We start from the raw sequence: 18,534 nt of genomic DNA on the forward strand, positions 1-18,534 counted from the left end.
CGGTTTCTCTCTCCAACTTTCCCAGAAGAGACGGGCTCCTGGGTCATTTCCCCCTCAATGGCCTTCCTCCTGCCACGCCCCTTGCAGTCGCTGGTGTTCCCCCCCCCATCCTCTCCCCCGGAGGGCTCCAAGATTCCACTTTCCCTTCCGTTCGTGGACTCCGGGACCGGATACTAGAACAGGGCACACCGAAGTTTGTGTGTGCAAGTGCACAGGAGCGTGCACGCGCTCTCAAAGATGCTTGTGCAGTTGTGGCTGTCCGGGTCCCGGGAGACAGGTGTGCGCCGTGGGGAGCGGTGGCGGACTGTCCGGCAGGAGCCGTGCGCCGGTGGGCAGCCCGGGGCCGCGCGCAAGCCTGGGGCGCGTGGCGGAAGAGGACGCTGTGCACGCGCGCGCGTGCTTTATGTGTGTGTGCGCGCGCGCGCGCGCGCCCCGGGAAGCATTCAGGAATGGGTGTGAATTTGTGCGCGCGTGCGGATTTGTGGTGGTCCTAAGGGTGGTTGTGGGGGGTGGGGAGGAAAATATCGCATCCCTCGCGAGAGGGCAGGAGAGGACCCAGAGTTGGTGGGGAGACTGGTGGCTTCACGGGAACTTCTACCCCTTTTACAGAGCGGCGGATTGGGGCCTCCCCGGGGCCCCGACGCCCCTCGTGGCTCTTTCAGGGAGGAGTCAGCCAATCCCAGACCTCAGCGCCTTCTTTCAAAGGCCGCGGTGCTCCTCGGTCTAGTCCCGACCCAGCCCGGGGCGCCTAGCAATCTGTCCCCGACAGCCGTCCCGGGAAGGATCCGCGCGGGCCGTCGCAGCGCGGGCGGGCCCGGGGACGGTCCCGAGCCGCGGGGCGGGGGCTAGGGCCGCGTGGACGCCGTCGGACGGGCGGAAACCCCCCCCCCCCCAGCCCCGGAAAGTTCTGCCCGGCGCCGCCGCCTCCTCTCCCGTCTGCGGCCAGGGTCCAGCGCAGGGCGCGGCGTACAGTGGGCGTTTTACAAATGCTGGTCTCATTCTCGTTCATGCTCCGCTCCTTCCCGCAGTCGGTCATTCTCCTCTCGTACTCATTCGATTTCTCCCATTCTCACCCCTACTGCTATTCATATTTTATGATCTCCGTCTCTCTCCTCTCCGTGGCCTCTTTTCCTCCCCTGCTCACTCTCTGCCGCTCGTCCTCCCGTACGCCCGCCTCTTTCCGTCTGTCCTCTCACGCCTGCCCCTCCGTCTGTCCCCGGCTCCTCCTTCCCTGTGACCCCTGCCCCTCGGCCTCTCCATCTCGGTTTCGTTGTCTTTCTCTCTGTCTTTGTCTCTACCTCCGTGCTCCTGTTCATCTGGTTTCCTGCGGGTGCTCCCCGCCCTCCCGCACCTCACGCTCCGAGGAACCCCGCAGGTTTCATCCTCGGTCCGGGGGGGGCTCCCAGACTCCCAGCCCCCGAGTTTCCCTCCCGCTCTCTTCCTTTTCAGGTCAGGTAGACCCGCAAAGGGACGTATGGGGGCTCCCGTCCCCCAGCCATCTCCAAAATGCCGGAGTAGAGCCCTCCTTTCCCCGGGTCCCACCTCGCGAGGGCCTGCGCCCGGGGGCGGGGGAGGAGGGGAGGGGGTGGCGGGCGGGAGTGTTGGGGTAGCAGGGTGGGATTTGGCGTCCTTCCCCGGAATGAGCCGCGGCACAATCTGTTGCTGGGTTTGTTTGCCGAGCTGCCTCCGGAGCGCGGTGGGGCTGGCTCCCGGGGAGCGAAATATCACAAGATGCGGAGACAGACGCTGCGGGGCGGGTGGGCGGCGGGCTGACTCAGGTGTGCTTCATCGCCTGAGTGGGAGGGGACCCCGCCCCGCCGCCGGGCCGGGCCCCGAGGCTGCGGGGAGTTCCCCATCCGGGGATGAGCTGCGGAGAGTGGGGCGCCAGGCCGCCCCTGCGGCCCATCGTGGGCGTCCCTAGTCTCGTCGTCTCGAGCTACCCCGGGATGCAAGTGCTCCAGTTTCCCGTAGTTACCTGCTGACTCACCACTTCCCCCCGCTAGACGGCCAGCGCGCTGAGGGCAGGTGCTCCTCGAGCGCCCGCGGATGGGCGGGTGGCTCCTGGCAGCTTCCGGGATTCCCACCACGCTTGTGGTCTTCTTTGAACCTTCGTGTCTCCCCTACATTTGCAGTCCTCCCTCCTGCTACTACCTCCAGACAGCTTTCTCTGGAATCGGATCACCAGCTTTGTCGAAGGAACCCTAGATCAATCACTCCCCTTCCTTATGCCTCAATACCCTCCTTTGGACCTCTAGAATATTCCACTCATATAATCTCCAGCTTGCATTCTTTGGTGATGAGGACAGCCCCGCTAACACTCAGACTCCATGTCTGAATGGGTTGGATTTTTTTTTTACGGTTAAATATTTGGAGATTCCAAGGAGTAGACTGGTGTCAAAATGTAAACGGGGACTGTGTCTCGGGCATGTCCCGTCTCCCGTTGGACAGGTGCAATTGTTAGACTCTGGGGTATTTGGTCCTCGGGCCTTGGCCGCAGAGCTGGCACGCCCTCTGGTGGCTATACGTGGATCTGCAGTCCCATTGGAAGCCAGGGATGTCTAGAAATGGGCTGATTTTTTTTTTTTTTTTTTAAGAAAGCCTAAGGAGGTTTGAACAGTAGGGTCATGGAAAGGAGGAACGACCATGTAGAAGAAGCCTGATGTTGACATAGTTCACAGAAATCTTTATGTGCTCTATGAGCACGGCTGTCTTAGTGTGTCACGGAGCCCCTCCTCCTGATAGGGGTACCATCTATTGAGTCCCCAGAGAACTTCCTGGATTTTCTTCTATCTGTTTGGCACCTTAGCTATTAGGGTAGTTGGCAGTTAGCATACAAGGTGGGATCGCTCAGTTGTTGGGAACACAGACTTTTCCAGTGTGGTGGTTTGAATATGAATATATGTCCCCCAAAGCCTCAAGGAGATTTGATTAAGACTGAACTTGCAACATGAGTATCCAGTGAGCAGAGCCCTGTTGGGGAAGAGGTGTGACCCTAGAGTGGGATCTTCAGCCCTGCGCTACTGGCTGTGTGGATAGCTAGGTTTGAGCTCTGGCTGCTCCTGTTTTGCTGGCTGTTTGTTGGTACCAGGCTCTCTGCTATAGATCTGTGGAACTGAGGCGGCTTCTTCTGCCATGGATGGGGATTCCCCTGGGTCCCGTGAGCCTGAAATAATCCTTTTCTTCCAGTAAGATGCTTCTGGTCGGCTGTTTCTCCATCAATGAGAAAGTTACTGCAACAGCCAGTTTATGCTCCTCTCTGCAGCTTACTAGTTCAACAGCTGGCCTTGACCAAGCGGCTTAACTTTTTGAAGTTCCCAGGTTTCTCACGTAGAAAATGGAAGAGGGACAGCTCGAGTTCCCACATCACAGGGTTGTTTGGAAGATTAAATGAGATAACGCTTGCAAGTACCTGACTGAATCTTTAACCTGGCACTCAGTATAAAATGCCGACAATGTCCTCACTTCTACTTCTAGCCCCACGACAGCCTGGAAGGTCAAAGGCAAAGTTAAGACCTGAGATCCTAAGGGCTGAGTGGCAGTGCTTGGTGTGGGAATCAGTGCTCATGATGATGTCTTCCTCTTGGGGCTGTGCTTGACATTGACACCTCTCCCCTCCCCACCAGCACATGCCACTGCTGCCCACTGTGATGACAAGAATCCCAGCCTGAATCCGAACTTCCAGCTGGGGCTCTGCCTCTGAGTGACTATGTAACCTGGGGTGGCCTTTCTGGGTTTCAGGCTCCCCATTATTGAAAAGAACATCTTGGAGCCCGTGATCTTGAGAGTCCTACTGAGCTATGGCTTTGGGAGATTTTTTTTAAAAAATATTTTATTTGTGAGGGAGAAAGAGAGAGAATGAGAATGGGTGTGCCTGGGCATCCAGCCACTGCAAATGAACTCCAGATGCATATATCACCTTCTGCATCTGGCTTAAGTGGGTCCTGGAGAATTGAACTGGGATCCTTTGGCTTTGCAGGCACACACCTTAGCCGCTCAGTCATCTCTCCAACCCGGGAGATTTTTGTTTTGCTGTGACTTTTGAGCTGGAAGCTCCTGAAAGTGGATCCTGTTAGCTATGTTCTGTGCTGTTCCACCTTCCCAGTTCTGGGAGTGGCGTGTGGGACCCAGTGGGAGGTCAGAATTTGTAGGGAACTCTGCCATGCTTCGGCTTGGGCTTCTTAGCCCATTGGTGCTCAGGCCTCCTCCAGGCTGGTCAGTGACCACATACACTGGCATCCTCTGGAAGTGGAGAGGGAGGCCTAGCTTGCACCTGAGGGGCCTGGCCCTTCTTCCTGAGGTCCGTGTCTTGCTCTGCACAGCCTGATGGGGACTGGATTCCTTAAATGTCCCTTGCAAAATATGGGTAAGGATGGGAAGTGACTCAGTGTGCAAAATGCTTGCTATGCAAACATGGCTACTTGAGATTGGATCTCCAGCATCCATATAAAATGTCTGCCTGGTAGCCTGTTTCTGAAATCCTGGTGCTGGCAATATGGACAGACAGGAACATCCCTAGGGCTTGCTGGATAGTGTAGTTCAGTGGTCAAGCTCTAGGTTCAATGAGAGACTGTCTCAAAAGAAAAATAAGGCTTGGAGAATGATTGAGAAAGACACCCTATATTGGTTTCTGACCTCCACATGCATACACACATGTATTCACACACCCACCCACCAACATGCATGTACACATACATGCACATAGCATATATATTTACCACCCAGACACATGCAAAAATTAAAAAAGTAGATAAAAATAAAATAATGGGAAAAAATCTTTAAACCAAATTAGTTTAAAGGACAAGGAAGTCAGAACATGCTTTATCCCTTCTCTGGCTAATGTATAAGGTTCCTCCCCATTCATATCATTTCTAATATGAGCTGTGTTTGCTAAGTACTTACTTTGGGTCATGGACTTCTGTGACCTGACTGATTTAGACCTCTACGAGGGAGAATCTGTTTAAATTCCCTTTTATAGAATCTCAGAGAAGCAGTAATAATCATATGCCTGGATGAGAGGATGCTTGCTTGAGTTCTGTGCTTGGGGGTGGGGGTCGCTTTGTCTGTTTCCATGTTTCTCCTGCATCCTTTGATGGCATAAGGCCAAGTAGATGTACCCTCCTAGACAGAAGCTGCATTCCTTTTCTAGACCTACTTTGGCCATTGAAGTCTATAGAATCTTTTGCTCAAATGGCCCAAATCTACTTCCAGGACATATATGATATTTTTCTTCCCCTTTTTGTCATGTGTGTTCCTTTGCCAGAAGCTTGGCCACAGCTTAGGGAGGGTGTGGATGGACTTTAAGACCTGCAGATAGGGTGTTCACATGTATGCCCATGCGGCCTCTTTAAATAAAGTTTTTTGTTGCTGTTTTAAGAGAGAGAGAATATGAATGAGAATGTGGGCATGCCAGGCCTCCAGCCACTGCAAACCAATCCAGATGCATGTGCCACTTTGTACATCTGGCTTTATGTGGATACTGGGAAATTGAACCCAGGCCCTCAGACCTTGTAAGAAAGTGCCTTTAACCACTGAAATATCTCCCCAGAACTTTAAAAACATTTTTATTGACAATTTTTATATGTGTATGTAATGTATCTTGATTATAATCCCCTTCCATTTCATTCCTTAGTCCCCCTTCCCCCATCCTAAACCAATTCTTCTTTCCAACTAGTCCCTCTTCTATTTTGATATCCTTTTGCCCATGACAACATATTGTGCAGGCCTTGTGCAGGTACCCACGAGGACTATTGTTGTTTGAGGCGGAGCTATGGTTGGGATGAGAATAGAACACGATGTGTTTCTGTATAGAACTCCAAGGAGCCTGATCATTCTAAATTCACGCCTAGTTCTCTAATGTCAGGCTCCTTTGCAGAATGCACGAGTGGCATTGTGTGGGAGGGGGGGTATACCTTGAGAGAGGAAACCTTGCTGGCTTACACTGCTAGGGTGGAAGAAAACCTTTCAACCTATGTGAACTCAGGCCCCAGCTCTGTTGGTGTGCGGGCTAGCCACCACTAGAGGTCCCATAACTTCATTAAGAGGTGACAGTACTGAGCAGTCGCAAAGCCAGGATCTGAGTCCAGGTCATGAACATCTTTCTTTCTTTCTTGAATCTGCATGGCACATGCCATATTTACCACGAGCCAGGAGTTTGGTTTCCTAGGGGCCTGTTTTTTAGAAAGTTAAGTCTTGGGCTAGAGAGATGGCTTATTCTGCAAAGTCAAAGGACCCAGGTTCTATTCCCCAGGACCCATGTTAGCCAGATGTACAAGGGGGCACATGCGTCTAGAGTTTGTTTGTAGTGGCTGGCAGCCCTGGAGCACCCATTCTCTTTCTCTCTCTGTGAAATAAATAAAAATAAAAAATATTTTAAAAAGAAAGTTGAGTCTCATGATGTTGATTGGAGTACAGTCTTGGATGAAGAGGGTCTCCCTGTTTCCTTAGACAGCTTGCCCAGTGCACAGTCCACATTTTCTATGCTTCTGCTTATCTCACAAACCTGGCACAGTGCTGCCAGGCACTTGCAAATGTCCCCGACCTCTCAGACACAGTCTGCAGGGGCAGCTCTTAATCTAATAATTGTGGTGCAAGGAGTCATGAGTCATGGTGTGATGCTTGTCAGAGGAATGGAAATCACAGTGGAGGGCAGGGGTTGGGCAGCTCTGGGAAGCCCTGCCTGAGTTGTTATTAGATGGGTGGCCTTGACTCTCTTCGTGTGGTACCAGAGGGATGAGTGAGTCCTCCTTTGTTGCTTTCACTTCCCATCTTTCTCCTGCCACCTTAGAAATACGGATGAGACTTAAGAAGCTGAGGAAGGAGGATTGCCAGGAGTTGGAGGCCACGCTGGGGCTACACAGTGAGTTCCAGGTCACCCTGTGTTACAGTGCCTTGAAAACAACAGAAAACCAAAACAAACAAGGGACGAAGATTGGCGCTTATGACATCCCTCACTGTGGGACCCTCTTTGAGCTTCAGTTATATAGTGAGTGTATATAACTTTTTTTCTCTCTCAGTTCCTTGGGTTGAATCTATAGGACTTTCTAGGAGGGATGGGTTGATATTTGAGGGAGGGGACATTATAGTACCATGAGGGCAAAGAAAAGAGCCACAAATCCTAGCAGGTGACACACATAGCATCCTGATAACCAACTGGAGGGGGGTGGTGGAGTGAGGCTTTCCTAGTCCAGGCTTCCGTAAGATCCTACTGACCCTCTGCCTCTCAGCCTATTTTCCTCAATTAATTTAAAAGTTAATCTTTAAAAAATGTAGGGTTTTTTTTGGCGGGGGGGGCTTTTGGAGGTAGGGTTTCCATCTAGCTCAGGCCAACTGGAATTTACTATGTAGTCTCAGGATGGCCCCAAAGTCACATTGATCCTGCTACCTCTGCCTCCCGAGTGCTGGGATTAAAGGCATGCACCACCATGCCAGATTCAAGATGTAGTTTTGATCACACATCACCCTGCTCAGAAGCCTCAAGGGCCAAGTCTGGCTAGAAATGATTGGAGTCTCTCAACTCTGAAGAGATCACTCAGATCTGTCACATGTGTCCCAGGACTTTGACAAACAGGTGAAGGATATGGCTGGCTGCTTCACCCCAGAGGATAGCCAGAGCGTAAACAAATACCTGGAGAAGAGTTCAGCCTATCTGAGATCAAAGAGATGGAAATGAAAGCTGATGAGGATAGCCTTTCAGACTTACTAAATTAGCGGGATTTTACAGACACCATCAAAATCACTGGCAAGGCCTGTGCTCCTATGCCTCTGGAAGCAGTGTGTGAAAGCCTGCCGACCAACCCTGTAAGGTGTAACAAGAGCCTTGAAAGCACTGATATCTTCTGACCCACTAAGCTCACTTTTGGGAACTGATCTAAAAAAACATAATTCAATAGGCAAGAAAAGGAGAAACAAAGAACCCAAAAGACAAAACCCTGGCATGCCATCCATGGACATTATTTGCTTCCATTTCTCTAGGCAAGGAGATGGTTAAGAAAAATTTGGCTAATCTACTCAGTGTAATAACATGTAGCCACAAACATGATAACTAGAAAGATTATACAGAAACATAAAAGCTGTTTATATCATGTTTGTTGAGAAAAGGCAGGATACAAAATTTGCATAGAGGGGCTTCCTGTCAAGATGGTGTCTGCCTGGCCACACTTCACCTTGAGGGGTAGGAAAGGTAAGATCAGTGGGGCATTTAGGGTCTGAAGATCCCAGCAGACCTTCAGTGGAAGGGAGCAGAGAAGCAAAGTAGGGAATGTACTGATTCCCATGCTCTCTGGTAGCCCCCCAGTCCCCCACACCCCCCAACCACCATCCCGGCTGGCTGTCAGGTTCCTCCTGCCGCCTGCTCACATTCCTTACTCCCTCCCTCGACTCCCTTCCTTCTTCCCACCACGGGGACTTTAGTCCCAGCCACCACCCCGCCATGCTGCAGACCAAGTCTTCCTGCACTACCTGCAGGCTACAAGGACCCAGACCAGCTGGCTAGCATTCCCCTCCCCCCCTCAGTTTTACTTCCCCTTCCTGCCACTGGGACCACCCCTCACTGTGCCCTGTCACTAGCCTGCAGTGTCTGATCCCTTGCCCCTCAGTGTAACAGGACCCTGCAGTTCCATCCACCCTCTGCTTCCAGGTGCCAGTGAACCCCTGCTGGCCCATTCCCTCACCCTGTGAATCACAGAACTATGCAATCCCATCCTCCCTCGCCCCAATGCAACACCAGACTGTTTTGTCCCAATTGCCCCAAACCCCTCTCCAGTAGGGCCACATGACCACACAGTCCTATACCCTGAACCACTGACCAATGAACCCCTCTGCTAGGTCTCTTGGACCCTACCAGAGCCTCACTGGCTCCTCCTATCTGAGCAGACAAGACCCATGGCCACCAGAAGCCTAATCAAATCAAACATAAAAGGGAATAATCACTGAAGATACTTCAAGGATAAATTACAGCTTCCTCCAGAATTATATAAGATTCTTACACTGTAATGGGCAGACTACAGCACAAAAAGAATAACATGAAAAATCAAATGGAAGGAAATCCAACAAGATTGCCCAGCCCCACAATGGAAGTCTCTAATTAACACATTGAAAAGACAATAGGATCAGAACCCCAAAATGAAGACACAAGCCATGAAACCTTGGTCAAGCAATTAGCAGAACTTGCAGAAAATCAACAAAGGTTCAATAATTGTATGAATGCTGTCCTTGCTGGATTAAACCTAATAGAAATAAAAAAAAATAGGAAGTGTTCCAAAGACAGTTAAATGATCTGAAGGAGAGAGGGTAAAAAAGAGGACCTCAATAATCAGCTGGCTAAGCTCAGTGAAGACATAAATAAATGCAAGGATGAATTTCAAGAAGCAGTAAGAAATCAGAAAATCACATGAAAGTGGAACTTCACAGAGGGATGGGATACTATACATAAAAAGGCAATAGGAAATACAAACCAAATTGAACAACTCCAAACCTCTACAGAAGCTCTCAAGAATAGAATCAGTCATGTGAAGGATAGAAACTCAGAACTGGAAGACAAAATAGAAGAAACAGTTCATGAGTCAAAAACTTGAATAAGTTAAAAAATTTTTGTGAACAGGACATGAGGGAACTGTGGGATCCTTAAATTGCCCAACATTTGGATCATGGGACTACCAGAAGGGGAAGAAATTCAGACCAAAGGCATGGAGAACTTATTTAACAAAATTATCAAAGAAAACTTTCCCACCCTCTCAAAAGAAAGTCCCATCAAGTTACAAGAAGCTAACAGAACTCCAAACAGATTGGACCAAAGGAGAAATTCTCCAAGATATATTATCATTAAGGCTTTAAACATTGATAACACAGAGAAAGTCTTAAAAGCAGCTAGGGAGAAACAACACATTACATATAAAGGTAACCCCATCAGAATTACTTCAGACTTCTCAATGGAAACCCTGAAAGCCAGAAGGGCCTGGAATGGAACACAGAAAAGTCTAAGAACCTATGGCCTCCAACCCAAGTTACTCTACCCAGCAAAAGTATCCCTCATAATAGATGGTGAAAGAAAAACTTTGCATGATAAAAGTTAGCACTACAACTATATGAACACAAAGACAAACCTGTAGAGAGTACTATAGGGAATTCACACAGAAGTGTCAAATAATCAACCTCAAGTGTCTACAAGAAGCAGACCACAATAACCAGACTCAGAGAAGACACACACACACACACAAATTACAAAGTCCAAGGAAACATCAAAGTATATAAACCACCACAATATAGCAGGGATTAAATCAAACCTCACAATTATTACCCTAAATATTAATGGCCTTAATTCACCCATCAAGAGATATAAGCTAACAGGATGGATCAGAAAATTAGACCCCACAATCTACTGTCTTTAAGAAACCTACCTCACCACTAAAGACAGACACCTCCTCAGGGCAAAAGGGTGGAAAATGATAATCCAAGCAAATGGGAATAAGAAACAAGCAGGTGTTGCCATACTAATATTGGATAGAATAGACTTCAAACCAAAAGTAATCAAAAAAGACAAAGAAGATCACTTCTTACTTATCAAGGGAATGATCAACAAGAGGATGTCACAATCACATCTTTATACACCAAACACAGGTGCACCACAATTCATAAAACAAAACCTACTTGAAAACAAAACAGAGAAAAACACCAACACCATCATAGTTGGGGACTTCAGTACTTCACTATCAGCAATAGATAGATCAACCAAGCAGAAAATTAACAGGGAAGTAAGAGAGCTCAACAACACCATAGATCAACTAGACCTAACAGACATCTACAGAGCATTCTAACCAAAATCTACAGAATACACTTTCTTCTTAGCAGCCCATGGAACCTTTTCTAAGATAGATCATATACTGGGCCAAATGCTTGCCTCCATATATTTAGGAAAATTGACATAATTTCCTGCATGTTATCAGATCACAATGCTGTAATGCTAGGAATTAATAACAAGAGATGCACCAGGAATCCCACCAGTTCCTGGAAACTGAACAACATACTTTTAAACAATAAATGGGTGGTGGAAGAAATAAAAAATGAATTTCTAGAACTGAATGACAACGAGAACACATTATACCAAAACTTATGGGACACCATGAAGGCAATCCTTAGGGGAAAATTCATAGCACTAAATGCCTTAATAAAAAAGACAGAGAGATCCCAAATCAATAACCTAACCATCCACCTAAAGGCACTGTAAAAACAAGAAGAATCCAACCCCCCAAAAGCTCCATATGGAAAGAAATAATAAAGATCAGAGCAGAAATCAATGAATTGGAAACTAAGAAAATAATTAAGAAAATTGATGAAACAAATATCTGGTTCTTTGAAAAAAAAAAACAAGATTGATAAACCCCTGGCCAATTTGATCAAGCAAAAAATAAAAAAAATTAAAAAGATGCTTCAAATTAACAAAATTCAAAATGAAAAAGGAGAAATCACAACAGACATAAGTGAAATTGGAAGAATCATAAGGACTTATTTCCAAAACCTCTACTCCACAAAATTGGATAATCTGGAGGAAATGGATGAATTTCTGGAAATATACCACCTACCAAAGCAAAACCCAGAGCAGATTAATCTAAACAAATCTATCATACCCATTGAGATTAAAAAGGTAACCAAAAGCCTCCTCAAAAAGAAGAGTCCAGGAACAGATGGCTTCTCAGCTGAATCCTATCAAACCTTCATGGAAAAACTGAAACCAATTTTTCTCAAACTGTGCCACATAATTGGAGAACGGGGAAAGCTCCCCAACTCCTTTTATGAAGCTTCAGTCTACTACCAAAACCAGAAAGAGATGCCACAAGAAAAGAAAACTATAGGCCTATTTCCATGATGAACTTAGATGCAAGGACCCTCAACAAAATCCTTGCATACCAAATTCAACAACACATCAAAAGCATTACCTTGATCAAATAGGCTTTACCCCAGGAATGCAGGTTTGGTTCAACATATGGAAATCTGTCAATGTAATACACAACATTAATAAGCTTAAACACAAAAACCACATGTTCATTTCAATAGATGCAGAAAAGGCCTTTGACAAAATGCAACATCACTTCATGATCAAAACATTGGAGAGAATAGGCATGGACAGTTTATATCTCAACATAATAAAGGCTATACATAAAGTTTCTAAAGTCCAAATAATACTCAATGGAGAGAGACTGAAGGAACTCCCATTGAGACCAGGAACAAGACAGGGGTGTCCACTCTCACCTCTGCTCTTCAACATAGTACTAGAAGTCCTAGCTCAAGCAATAAGACAGGAGAAATAAAAGGGACACAAATTGGACAGGAAGAAGTTAAGTCAGACCTATTTGCAGATGACATGATTCTATACATAAGTGACCCAAGAACCTTCATCTCAAAATTCTTAAAGGTGATTAGTTCTTTCAGCCAAGTAGCTGGATACAGAATCAATGTAAAAAATCAGTAGCCTTTCTATATGCAAAGGACAAAGATACAGAGAAAGAAATTGGTGACATTGTCACATTTTCAATAGCAACAAAAAATAAAATACTTTGGAATAATATTAGGCAAGGATGTGAAAGACCTATATAATGAAGACATAAAAACACTCAAGAAGGACATTGAGGAAGACTTGAGAAAATGGAAAGACCTCCCATGCTCCTGGATAGTCAGAATTAAAATAGCAATCTTACCAAAAGCAATATACAGATTTAATGCAATACCAATAAAAATCCCAACATTTTTCTTTACAAAGATAGAAAAAAATAATCTCAAAATTCATATGGAATGGAAGAAGATCTTGGATATCCAAGCATATCTTCAGCAAAAGAAACACCTCTGGAGGCATCACCATACTTGATCTAAAGCTATATTACAAAGTCACAATAACAAAAACAGCATGGTACGGTCATAAAAACAGGATGATAAACAAATGGAACAGAATAGAGGGTCCAGACTTTGGGTCAAGTAACTACAGCTACTTGATATTCAACAAAAGCCCTAACAATGCAGACTTGGAAAAAGATAGCATCTTCAACAAATGGTGCTGGACAAACTGGACAACCATGTGCAGAAAAATGAAACTAGATCCACACATCTTTCCATGCACAAAAGTCAAGTCCAATTGGATCAAAAACCTCAATATAAGACCAGAAACTCTGCTACTACTGAAAGAAATAATAGGAGGAACTTTCCACAATATAGGAGTGGGAATCAACTTCCTGAATAAAACCCCAGTAGCTCAGGAACTTCACTCAACCATTGGGATCTCAGGAAACTGAAAAGTTTTTTTCACACACAAACTCACATATTACCTATCTTTTGCTTCCTTCTTTTTCCCTTGGAACTGGCCGAAACTCCCAGTACCAGGCTGCAGTTAACATCCACAACGAACTGTTGATCAGAGAGACCGACAAGGTTTCCCAAAAGAAGACAGAATTCTGTCCAAGCACATGATTACCCACCAAAGGTTAATGGTAAGACCCTTCTTCCAAAGATACCACATTCTGTTGATACAGAGTATGGAGAGAGCTTGTGGGAAACTGGAAGAGAGCCCCAGACAGTTAGCTGATCTAGTGCCAGTTGAGCTACTGGGTAAAAATGGCCAACATTTGTCCAAGCAACTCATGGTCTAAGATATTCATCAGCAATCAACCTGATGTTATGCTCACACAAGTGCAATAGTGGCACATAGCCATGGTGGGTAACCAACTGTTTTTAGATTGTCTCACAGATCTGCCCAGTGGAACAGAACCCATAGCTGGAACTGGGAAACAAGTCAGAACCATATCCAAATAACGAGTTCACTCTCCAATGTCAAGCTCCCACCATTCTTGGGCTACAAGAGAGCCTACACCTATTAAATTCTCTCTAAACTAATAATGGTTATCCTATTTATCCGGGGCTGACTTCACTCTCTGTTGTAGAATCTGCATTTCTTTTTCAGATGGACACAGAACCTGAGGAGAGAATCAGCCCATTGCACCTCACCAGGCCACAGCTGAAACCATAGAGTAATTGGGGAAATGAGCAAGAGTGCTGCTTTCTTGGTGCCCAGCACAAGGGTGAAAGAGATGGACACACAGAACCCTCAACTCCTACCAAATCAGAGATGCAGAGACTAAGAGCCCATCACTGAAATAGGCCTAAAATGAATCCAATGTGGCTCAGGGAAATTTGTGGAAGAGGGTGCAGAAAGATTGTTAGAGCCACAAGTTGGGACATTACGTACAGAGACACTGCCTCTTCCCCATAACTGATGGCTGCCCTCACAATGCATAACCCACAATCCCCATGGGGATAGCTGGCATTCCCAACTAGGAGGGTCCCTTCGGAGAGGGGGACAGGAATGAGGGTAAGGATGGTACCAACATGTGCTGTTTACACACTGAGTATGTACATAACTAATAAAGAAAAAAACAAAATTTGCATAGACACTGATAGCAGCCATACAAAGTAAGTCTGCATGTTGACAAAGTCAGAGAATATGCAAAAATGAAAATTGTGGCTGGTTGGGAGATTGTGATAGGTGGTTTTGTTTTTGTTTCACCATCTTCTTGGTTAATGTTATTTAAATGTTATTTCAGTGGTAGAATGGATTCTCTGAAAACAAAATCTTTTTTTAGATTACCTTGTGTGTGCGCGCATGTATGTGTGTACATATTTGTGTGTGCGAGTGTGCATGTACACGTGCTGTGGAGTGTTTGTGGAAGTCAGGAATCTGAGATCCAGCGTGGTTAACCCATCTGCCTTCCTTTTCCCAGTCAAGTCACAGGGCTGGGCTTTAACCAGAGCCTGACTGATTAACAGAACTCATGCTGAACTCCAGAATTATCTTTGTATATCAATGTTTAAAGGACTTCAGTTATTAATGCTTTACCATCATGATTTTAAGGACAGCTGTAGCTCACATTTCAGGTACTTTGTACTTAGTTTTAAAATTTTAATCTGTTGGTTTTAAGCATTTAAATACTTACCTTAACATTTTATTAAGTATAAATCTTCTTGGAATCATCTGTTAAATGGGTTGATTATATATGTTTCACTGCACAATAAAATAAAAACACCAAGTGTGTGTGTGTTTTTTTTTTAAATCACAGTTGATACTCAGCTTTCTCTTCAGATCTTATAAATCTTTCACCTTAAAAAATTCACAATTTGGGGCTGGAGAGATGGCTCAGAGGTTAGAGAAGCTTGCTTGCAAAGCCTGTAGATCAGGCCTCAATTCCCCTGGCAAGAGGCCTGGGCATACCCATACTTTCTCTCTATTTATTTTCTTTTTAAAAATATTTTAATTTTTAGTAGAGAGAAAGAAGGAGAGAGGGATGGAGGGAAAGAGGGAAAGAGGAAGAGAGAGGGAGGGAGGGAGAGAATGGGCATGCCAGCTACCCCAGTTGCTACAAATAAACTCCAGATGCATGTGCCACCTTGTGCATCTGGCTTACATGGGTCCTGAGGAATCAAACCTGGGTCCTTTGGCATTGTAGGCAAGTGTTTTAACTGCTAAGCCATCTCTCCAGCCTCCCCCCCTTTTTTTCTGCCTCTCTCTTTCTCTCTCAAATAAATTAAAAAAAACATCACAATGGAGAGCTGGGCATTGTGGTGTATGCTTTTAATCCCCGCACTCAGGAGGTAGAGATAGGAGAAGCACTGTGAGTTTGAGGCTGGCCTTGATTTCGATTTCTGGCCTACACACATGTGTGCACCTACCCATGATCATGCACATGCAACATGCACACCACACAATGTGCCCAAATATGAACTGCACACACACACATGTGCACACATTTACACTCATGTGCACACATGTGAGCACACACACATGCATACCACACACATGTACACACATACAAATATAAATGCACACACACACACACACACACACACACACACACACACACACACAAAATTGGACAAAGCCCATTTACTTTACTGCACGTGGTGAGCCTTACTCTCTTGCTACACTGATTTCCTTCACACCTCCTGCCCTGTCTCCTGAGGCCTGAGGCAGACCCTGCCCATTCTCCTCAGCCTGGGCTTTCCTGCCCCTTCTCACTGCATGCATTCAGACTCATCCTGCTCCTCTACCCCCACCCTAGTTGGGCATTTCCTCAGCACTTGCCTGAGCCAAATTAAGATCAAAGCCATTCACACCGGAAGAGGACACTCAGGTTTAGAAGCTGCCCACTATAGTGACTAGGTACCAGGTTCCTGCCATGTGCCAGATACTATCCCGGAGGCCCTGTATGCATTCTTTGTGCTTGCTTTACATAATGGCCCTTGAGATAGATATGATTTTTAAAAATGTCTGCCTTGCATATTAGGATACTGAGGTCCTCCAGGGGCTTAAGTCACTTGCATTAGTCACATAGAGGGAAAGTAGCTGGGTTTCAGCCTGGTAGTGTTAGATACCCAAAGTCCTGGCTCTTACCACTCTGCTCCTGGGCCATCCTATATAAAGGTCATGCAACAGGCCAACAGCTCTCTTTTGCACATCCTCCCAACAGGGCCTATGAGTTGCTCACCTCCCCTGGGTGTGGGGCAAAGAGGCACTCTCATCTATCATGGGAGTAGGTGTTAATTGGTATGGCTACTTTAGAAGGTAATTTGACAAATAATTATTAAGTTTAAAACATATATACACTTTGATCTGACAAATCACTTTTTATCAGAAATTATCCCACAGTTATTCCTGGAATGTGCATAGAGCCATCTAGATGGATAGGCAGTGCAACCTTGTTTGTAGTAGATATGACATGATGTAGCAACCTAACTATCCTCAGTAGGGCACTGGGGACATAAGTCTATTTTATGTGTATTCAGCTATTAAAAAGAATGAAGGGCTGGAGAGGTGGCTTAGTGGTTAAGGCACTTGCCTGTGAAGCCTAAGGACCCATGTTTGACTCCCCAGATCCCACATAAACCAGACACACAAGGTGACACATTTTCAAGGTCGCACATGCACACAAGGTGCATGTGTCTGGAGTTCAATTATAGTGGCTGGAAGCCCTAGCATGCCTTCTCTCTGTCTTGCTCTCTCTCTTATTCTTGCTGTCTCTCATAAAAAAAAAAAAAAAAAAAAAAAAGGCCAGTCTGAAGCGTGGCATGGTGGCATACGCCTTTAATCCCAACACTTGGGAGGCAGAGATACAAGGATCACTGTGTGTTCGAGGCCAATGTGAGACTACATAGTGAATTCCAGGTCAGCCTGGGCTAGAGTGAGACCCTACCTCAAAAAAAAAAAAGGGCAGTCTGTTGGACTTTCCTCAAAAAAAAGAAACATTTCTTAAAAAGAATGAAGAAGGTCTGGAAATGAGATGCTATATTACATGGAACAGTACCAAAGATACCAAGTTAACAAAGGGAGGTATAGAACACTTTAATATTATTTTACTATCAGTGTGAAAATCCTGTGAGATAAAAATATTGATGTAATAATTATACACACATTATAGTGATAGATGCACAGACCAGTTCTGGAAGGACTTAGAGGAAACAGCAACTGTAGATGCCCAGAATTATGGATTGGAAGGTATCTGGTTTGGAAGGGAGGCTTAGGGACTGGTCTTGAAACTAGATTTGCACAACCAGCTGACTGTACTTGAACTTCTGGCCATTTTGAGGGGCTTTGAGGTGTGATATGATGAGATCATGGAGAATTTAACTTCTCCCAATACCATCTCCCATCCTCATCTTCACACCATATTATCCTTGATAAATAGGAGTGTGCGCATGTGTCTGTGCATGTGTGTGTTGAAGATCAAACCCAGGACCTTGCTAATGCTAAACTTGTCTTCTACCACTGAGCTATGACCCTTGCCCTGAGACTTCTTATTTTCACTGTGTAGCCTTTTGTACTTAAAAAAAAAAAAAACCTGGTGCATGTATTATCTCTTTAATAACTTAACACTTAAAATTAAAAAGAGAAGAACTTCTTGCACATGGCAAGACCCTTCTAAAACTTGGGAAATTTCCGATTGCAGGAAGACCCTCAGCATTGTGGATCTAGGTAAAAGCCTTCAGAGTGTCAGGGCCTGAACCCCTCTTGTACAACACACTCAGGACCTTGGGGTCTCCCTTTTTGGGTCTTTTCTGTAGATCATATGATTTCTGTTCTCTAAGTTGTAGTTGGTGATGGTTCACAAGTAGGTTTTTGGTTAAAATGTATTTTGTCAATATTTATTTATTTTGGAGAGGCGGGGAATGGGCACATCAGGGCCTCCTGCCACTGCAAACAAACTCCAGATGCATGTGTTACTTTTGCATCTAGCTTTATGTGGGTACTGGGGAATTGAACCCAGGCTATCAGTCTTTGCAAGCAAGTGTCTTTAAACACTGAGCAATCTCTACAGCCTATGATGTATTTTAGTAGCTTTCCTGAGCCTTCACTGTCTAGAACTTTGCTAAGACAGGACTAATACACTTGTCACTCTTCATGCTTTGGTGATGGGAGTGAGGCACTGCTGGATGGCACCTGAGGACAGACAATACTCTGTGCTCTTGGGGAAAAAGCACAGAGCTGACCAGTGAGGGGTAAGC

General features: G+C 45.6%; 1 long non-coding RNA gene across 1 annotated transcript; it reads left to right on the forward strand.

Moving 5' to 3' along the window:
• The first annotated feature begins 182 nt into the window (after positions 1-182).
• LOC123454742 lies at positions 183-14,002 on the forward strand. The gene is made up of 3 exons (XR_006633462.1): positions 183-277; positions 6,785-6,982; positions 13,943-14,002. It is a non-coding gene; the product is annotated as an uncharacterized LOC123454742 (long non-coding RNA).
• Positions 14,003-18,534: the final 4,532 nt, after the last annotated feature.

Source organism: Jaculus jaculus, chromosome 1 (genome assembly GCF_020740685.1).
Source record: "Jaculus jaculus isolate mJacJac1 chromosome 1, mJacJac1.mat.Y.cur, whole genome shotgun sequence".
Taxonomy (NCBI): Eukaryota; Metazoa; Chordata; class Mammalia; order Rodentia; family Dipodidae; genus Jaculus; species Jaculus jaculus.